Here is a 7517-nt window from a genome sequence, read left to right on the forward strand (position 1 = left end):
GACCAATGTATAATGCCCTGTATCCGCCGTTGCAGTATTGTACAGAGTAGTTTCACTGCCCTAAAAATCCTCTGTGCTCCCCTATCCATCCCTCTCTCTCCTCTAGCCCCCAGGAAATGCCGATCGCTTTCCTATCTCCATGGTTCTGCCTTTTCCAGAATGTCGTTCAGTTGGAACCATGCAGTGGGTAGCCTCTTCAGATTGGCTTCTTTGACTCTGTGACATACGTGTCACTTTCCTCCATGTGTTTCTGTGGCTTGATAGCTCATTTCATTTTACTACTGAATAATATTGCATTCTCTGAATGTACCACAGTTTATTTGGCCATCCACTTGCTGAAGGACATGGTGGTTGCTTCCTAGTTTTGGCAGTTATGAATAAAGCTGCTATAAACATCCCTGTGCACATGTTTGTCTGGACACAAAGCTTTTACCCATTTCATATATTCATTTGCATGGTTGCTTTACAGTGCCAGAGGCGAGTGGGTGGGGATTTTGTGGAGGCTGTGTGTTTTGGCTGTGAAAGACATCTAGCAGTCCTAGTAATGCCCTAGCTCCCATAAGCAGTGCTTCCTAAGGGCTCAGAGAGAGAGACTTTGGGACTATGCAGTACTGAAAAGGCAAGAGGTAACGCAAGCTGTAGCAATGCATTTCACTGCAGTTGCATGCCGGCAGACAGAGACAATGCCAACTGAAGTGGATGCAGCCAGGAGAAGTCTGAAGAGCAGCCAGGCTCATAAATTTGAAGAGTGGAAAAGAATTGCGATGGCAACTAAATATTGCTCTGTAAAGTAGCCAGGCATAAGTCTTATACAGCAGTGACTTTCAAACTTTAGAAACTCTATTAACACTCCTCAAGTAGAAGGCTGCTGTGAGCTCCTGAAGAGGCACAGGCCATCCTCAGATCTCTGTGTTCATGAAAGATGCCCCGACTTTCTATTAGGGCCCATCTCCCTTGGGGTAGGGGGCTGGGTACAGAATTTAACATTTTTTGATACTTTTTTAAAAAAAGAAATACAAAACTCAAGAGAATAATATAAGAACCCCAACATAACCCATGCCCAGATTCCTCTTTCCTTTTTACAATTGCATTGCCCACGTCATGTATTCCATCAGTTTCCTGCTGTTTTGACATGTGGGCTGTCTCTGGCTGGCCTTTGGCTGCAGTGAGTAGACACCCTTTTGCCTATATGTTTTCACATTTTTGCAAATGTAGCTTGAAGTTAGATTCCAGGAGGTGTGTTTGCAGGGTCATGAGTAAGCGTATATGCAGTTTTGCTCACCGTTGTGCAGTGCTGCCCCCAACATCTGGGGATGCCTGCTTCCCAGGGCCTCTCAGCATCATTTGTCATTAGTGTTTTGCATTTTTGTCAACCTGGTAGGTGAGAAATGATATCTCAGTTTAGTTTTAATTTGTTTTTTTTTCTATTTTGTTTGAGATTGACCATATTTTCATATGTTTAAGGGTTATTTACATTTTTCCCCCTGGGAGCTCACTCTCTATTTAGATGTCTTGCCCATCTTTCTATTATTGGTCTTTTATTGCTTCTAAAATTTGAATTTCTACTTTATTTCCAATTTTTTTCTTACTTGTCACTGACTTGAAGCTCATACATTTTGAATTTTGAGTCATAATTAGGAAGTTCGAATTTTGAGCCATATTTAGGGAGATTTTCTTACTCCAGATGATAAAGAAGTTTACTTATATTTTCTTCTAGAATTTAGATAGTCTTAATATTCCACATTTAGATTTTTAAAAATATATTAAATTGAGACAGGGTCTCACTTTTTTGCCCAGGCTGGCCTCAAACCCCTGGCCTCATGGGATCCTCCCTTCTCGGCCTCCCAAAGTGCTGGGATTACAGGCATGAGCCACTGCACCTGGTCTACATTTAGATTTTTGTTACATTTGTCATATACTATTCTAGTGTGGAGAGTGAGGTATGGATTGAATGTTACTTCTAAATAGCTACCTATTTGTCCCAAAAATATTTATTTAAGGGTTCCGTCTTTTACTTGCTGACTTAGGGTCTGTATCATTTGCTCTATCTCCATGTGTACCTGGCTGTATTTCAGGCATTTACATTCTGTTTCGCTGGTCTGCCGTCCTTTTATTTGCTAATACCACACTCCTTTAATTAAGGAAGCTTCATAGAGAGCTGGCCGGGAGTATAGAGGAATAAACACATTTTTCCATTCGGGCACTCCTGACTCACCTGAATTCCAGCAGAGCACAGGCTGTGCCAACTCTCTGCCTGTGCTTTTAGACCCTGTGGCTGCACAAAAAAAACTCAGGAATCGAAATGGAGACAGTGAGAATTCAGGCTGAAATTACTAGAAAACCCCAGGAAGTAAAGAAGGAAAAAGAAACCAAGGAACCAGAAAAACCAACAGATGCAGTCAGTTAAAACTTAGAGTGACCAGGAGATCCAGTGTTTCTTAAAAGAATGGAGATTTCTTGAGTGTGAAGATTTGAGGAAGAGGATCGTGAATGGTCCAAGACAATTGCCCAGCACCTCAAGCAGAGAGGCACCAACAGGAGCTGGTAACAATGTCTACAGTCTACAGATGCTGGAGAGAGCAGGACTCATTCTGGGCCACTCATGAGACCAGCCATGGGCCAAGGAGCCAGCCCTGGCCCTGTCCTCATGGAGAGGCCCTGCCGGGATTCTGGGATACAGATGGAAGGACAAGGTCTTTTCAGGTCCTCTCTGTGCATATGTGGTTGTTCCTGCAACTCCTGATATCAGTTCCGGGCCTGTCATCCCCATTGCTTTAAGGGGCTGCTGTCAGCCCCCATGCATGATCTCTGTGGAGGATCCTCAGGTACCCAGATGGGAGTCCTGGAACTTGAGCCTGAGGGTCAGCCCCCTGCCTGTTTCCTGCTGTTGTCCCAGCTGGAAACTTGGAGACAATTAGAACCTGGATCTCAATTCTGCCTGAAAGCAAGGCAATAGCACAATCTATACACTGGTGTGTGACTCCTCCTCTCCCAGCCCAGTGTGATGAGGATAAAATGAGAAATAAATGAATGAGCATCACCTAAAAAAAAGAAAGAATTCTATGTTTTAATATCTGGCAGGGCTAGTCCTTTGTTATTTCTTCCAGAGTTTTTCTGGTGATTTTTACTTGTTTATATTTCCATATGAACATTATGATCAACTTGTACATTCAGGTCTTCTATAATTACTGGGTTGCTTTCTGAAGGCAGTGTGTCTGGAATCCCACAGGTGCAGAGAGCAGCCTCCTGGGTGTGAGTTAATTTGCATTTATACCTGACTTCCTTTACCATTGGTCAATAACCTAGGCACAAAGCTAAGTTGAAAAGTACTGCCCTAGGTAGCCTTAAAATCTAATGAAGAATGAACACAAAGTATTACAACACAAGGAAGAAACCCCAAGTTACTAGAGGGCAGGGACCGTTTAATAGTATGTGCCTAAATATATGTGCTGGAGCTAGATACATTGCCAAGGTCCAGTAAAATGCTGAATTATATTAAAAGAATGAATGTGATCAATGCTAGATTGGAATCCTATTTCAAGGGGGAACAGAAGAAGAAGATGTTCACTTGGAATTCAAAGCTTTTGACAAGGAGGTGGCATTTGCGATTGGCGTTGAAGAGTTATCAGATTCTAGTAGCTGTAAGAGGCTGTGTGGAGGAGAAAAAGCCAGACAGGGAATGCCATGTGTGAAGAGCAGAAGGCAAGGAGGCGTGTGATGGGTCTGTGGAACAGTGATGAGTCTTGGTGCTGGAACAAATGATGTTGGGGTAGAAAGGGGGTGCCATAGACACCACAGGAAATGAGACTGAAAACGAGGACTGGACTCAGAAGATGGGAGAACATAAGACATTTGGGATTTTTACAGCTATGGGAATAATGAGTCTTTGAAATCTTGGGGCAGGAGGGAGATAAACATTGGTAACAGTTAATGTATATAGAAACAGTTAGGATTAGTTTATTTCAGTTGTAATAAGTGATTCTTCATTATTTCAGTTAAAAATATGTTAAAAACATCGCCAACTACTTGGGATCCTTAGAGCTTCGTACTCCAAGTTAACCTGGTACATGTTCAAAGTAGAAAACCTCACCCTGGTGTTCTTTAAAATAAAGTTAAATTAGTAAATTTATATCTAGCTTGGATTCTTCATGCAGCACTTCTAGAGAATTGGAGTGTAATACTATTAGAATTTGTGAGCTGATCTAGGTGCAACTAACATAGTTTTGTTACTGTATTAATTCCAAATGCTATGTTTATGTTATCACGTGACAAAAAGTGGCAATCCTTTATAGGAATGTCATCTTTTATGCTTTAAAATTCTCAAAGCCTGCCTTCCCTGCTGCCCTCCCCACCAACCCTCACTACAACAAAGGGAATCAATTTTTTACTGTTGTGTAATTAGAGGAAAAAAAAGTTCTTAATTTCCTTCTCTCCCAAGAGGAAATATGGTGTTCCAAACCACAAGAGTTTATTGCATTTGACCCTCACATTTTCTGTTTATTAATCACAGAAGTATACATTTCACTAAAAACTATAAGCAAATTATTGCTTTACCTGTAATTGTTTCCCAGGGCAGCTGTGACTGGCTAAGCACAGCATGGAGCTCTTGCAGAGTGATGTGTGCTCTCCATGAGGATGGGACAGGCAAGGAAGAGGGACCTGCTTGCTCACTGTGCTCCCGGGCCTTGGGCTTGGAATGGCAGACAGGGCAGGGGCAGAGAACAGCTGAAGAAAACAGAAAGATGAAACTTTACAACTAGAAAACAAAGAAAAGTTGCATGTTAATTTAAGCACTGGGAATTCAAATTGAAATGATCACAAAGGAGTGTTATTATTTCAAATTCCACTTGTACATTTACCTTGTATCCTGCAACCTTGCTATAATCACTCACTAGTCTCAGAAGTTTTTTCCTAATGTGTATACCTTTATTTTTTTTTTTTGTCTAATTGCATTAGCTAGGACTTCCAGGATGATATGGAAAAGCAGTGGTGAGTGGGGACATCCTTGCCTTTTTCCTGAACTTAGTGGGAAAGCTTCTTGTTTCTTGCCATTAACTATGATGTTAGTTGTAGGCTTTTTGTAGATATTATTTACCAAGTTGAGGAAGTTCCTCTCTATTCCTAGTATACTGAGGGTTTTTTTAAAATCATGAATGAGTGTTGGATTTTGTCAAATACTTTCTCTGCATCTATAATACAATCATGAAATTTTTCTTCTTAGCCTGTTGATGTGATGGATTATATTAATTGACTTTTAAATGTTGACGTGGCCTTGCATACCTGGGATAAATCCCACTTGGCTGTGGGGTATAATTCTTTTTAAACATTGTTGGAGTCAGAGGAATATTATTATTATTATGTTTAATAAGCATCATACCAATAGCTCAAGTGAACTATGTAACAGGTGGGAGTACTATTGAGTCCAACACATGGTAGAGCTGAGAACAAAATAATTGCAAGGAAGCTTGACTCTAAATCAGCATCCAAAAGCACATTTGTAAGAATGATAGAAATATTGAGAAGTCGTTTCTTTTGGAAAAGACTTTTGAAAAACTTTCAGTATCTGAACTAAAGTTACTTCAACTCTCCTAACAGGGCAGCCTCTCCTGGTCTCACTGCCAGGTGGCAACTGCATTCCTGATCTCAATGCTGCTGGGGAGGAGTGTTTGGTAGCCAGGGTGCCCATGGTCTGCAATACTAGAGCCAACCCCAGGTGGCCATCGGGTATAATATAGGCGGCGAGCCATGCTAGCACCACTGGGCTCTGTGGTCCAAGGAGAGTTCCTTCTGTGTTCCTTGTAGACTTGCAATGTGAGGAAGCCCCTGCTGCGTCCAGGTCAGACTCACATGGGACCGGGGAGGGTGCATCATAAAATTTTTAAAAGAGAGATAAACCACTCAATTTTCCCTGCAATGTCATTAAAATATGAACTGAGATAACAGCAAAGATGAATGGGAAACAAATTGTTCCATAGTAATCTAATTTTTAATAATCTCATGTTTTTGCATTTGTGCCAGAAGGAAATAATCTCCTTGATTCTCAGAATCACTGTGCTTAGTGTTTCCTTTTCCTCCCTTCCTCCCTTCCTCCCTCCCTCCTTCTTTTCCTTTGATAAGATCATGTTTTCCAGAGTAGACATTATTTAAATTGAAATCTATTTTGTTACAACGATGTTTTCATCTTTCAGTTCCACAGCAGGATAAAATAATAAAGGGGGTACTTTGAAGCAACCACCTTTCTCCTTTGAAGTGTTATGTACCAACAATTTAAATCAAGGTCATTTTTCCCTTTGATATTTATCAAGATGAACTTTGACCCACCTACATTGATATTCCATATCAGCTTTCTTTTCCAACCATTGACACTCCTGTTAGATTAGAAAGGAAAACTTTCCATTTTATCGCAATCACCTGATTTATCACCAGCTGATATCTTCACATCTTTTCAAAGTGGAGAAAACTCCTGTTGCTCATTTTGGCAGCAGCTAGAGCTCTGGTCTTGATCTCTGTTCTCTCTATGGGCCCAGTTCTGAATCCAACAATCATGGGCTATTTGGGAATCTCTGGAGTTATTATCCAACTCTTCCTTGTGTTGAAGATGTCCTTACATCTCTAGTTGTATATCAGTGTTCCTAACACCATGACTTTTTATTTCTTTTTTCTCACAGCAAATGAAGGCTCTTGTTACCAAGGACAGATATTTACAAAAAATATTTGGTCATTAAGTCCAGTCTCTCTCCCTCATTGCAAGCCTCCATTGCAGTGGAAAAAAAAAAAAACAAAAGAAAAGAAAAGAAAAGAAAAAAAGAAAGAAAACAAAAAGAAACAGAACAATTGTTTATTTGGTTCTGGGTTGATGCAAGATACCCTCTGGAGCACATCCTCATGCAAAGTCACCCAGAAAAGAGAATGCACGCAGGGATAAGAATGAGGGCTGAGCGGCCCCAACCACAACATTCACCTGATCCAATCATACAATACAATAAAGGACTCAGTAGCCACTCTGCCTTTTCTTCTAATTTGGGCAAAATTCTAATATATTTGGCATTTAGTCTTCCCAAGAATAATAGATGAGAAATAGAAAAATTATCCGAGAGAGTTAGAGGGAAGTATTCTGCCTGCTGCAGAAATTGACGACTTGGTTGGGTGCAGTGGCTCGCACCTGTCATACCAGCGCTTTGGGAGGCTGAGACAGGAGGGTACCTTGAGGAAAAACATTTGAGACCAGCCTGGGACAACATAGTAAGACCTTGCCTCTACAAAAATATAAAAATTAAAGAGCACTAACTGCAGACAGGCTGCCATCCACGGAGGAGTCTGAAAGACCAGGAAAAGCCATCAGGAAGGGTCCATCGGCATTTAGCCAGAGGCCTTCATGAAGGAAGGGACTGTCCTTCACACTCCACTGGCTCCTGAGGACACCCTAGAAGTGGCCTCCAACCTCAACACCTGGGGAAACCTGCCAAAACCAGCCCGAAGCATGGGAACCTTGGGGTGCACGCAATTGTGTAGATGGT

This window comes from Gorilla gorilla, chromosome 16 (genome assembly GCF_029281585.2).
Source record: "Gorilla gorilla gorilla isolate KB3781 chromosome 16, NHGRI_mGorGor1-v2.1_pri, whole genome shotgun sequence".
Taxonomy (NCBI): Eukaryota; Metazoa; Chordata; class Mammalia; order Primates; family Hominidae; genus Gorilla; species Gorilla gorilla.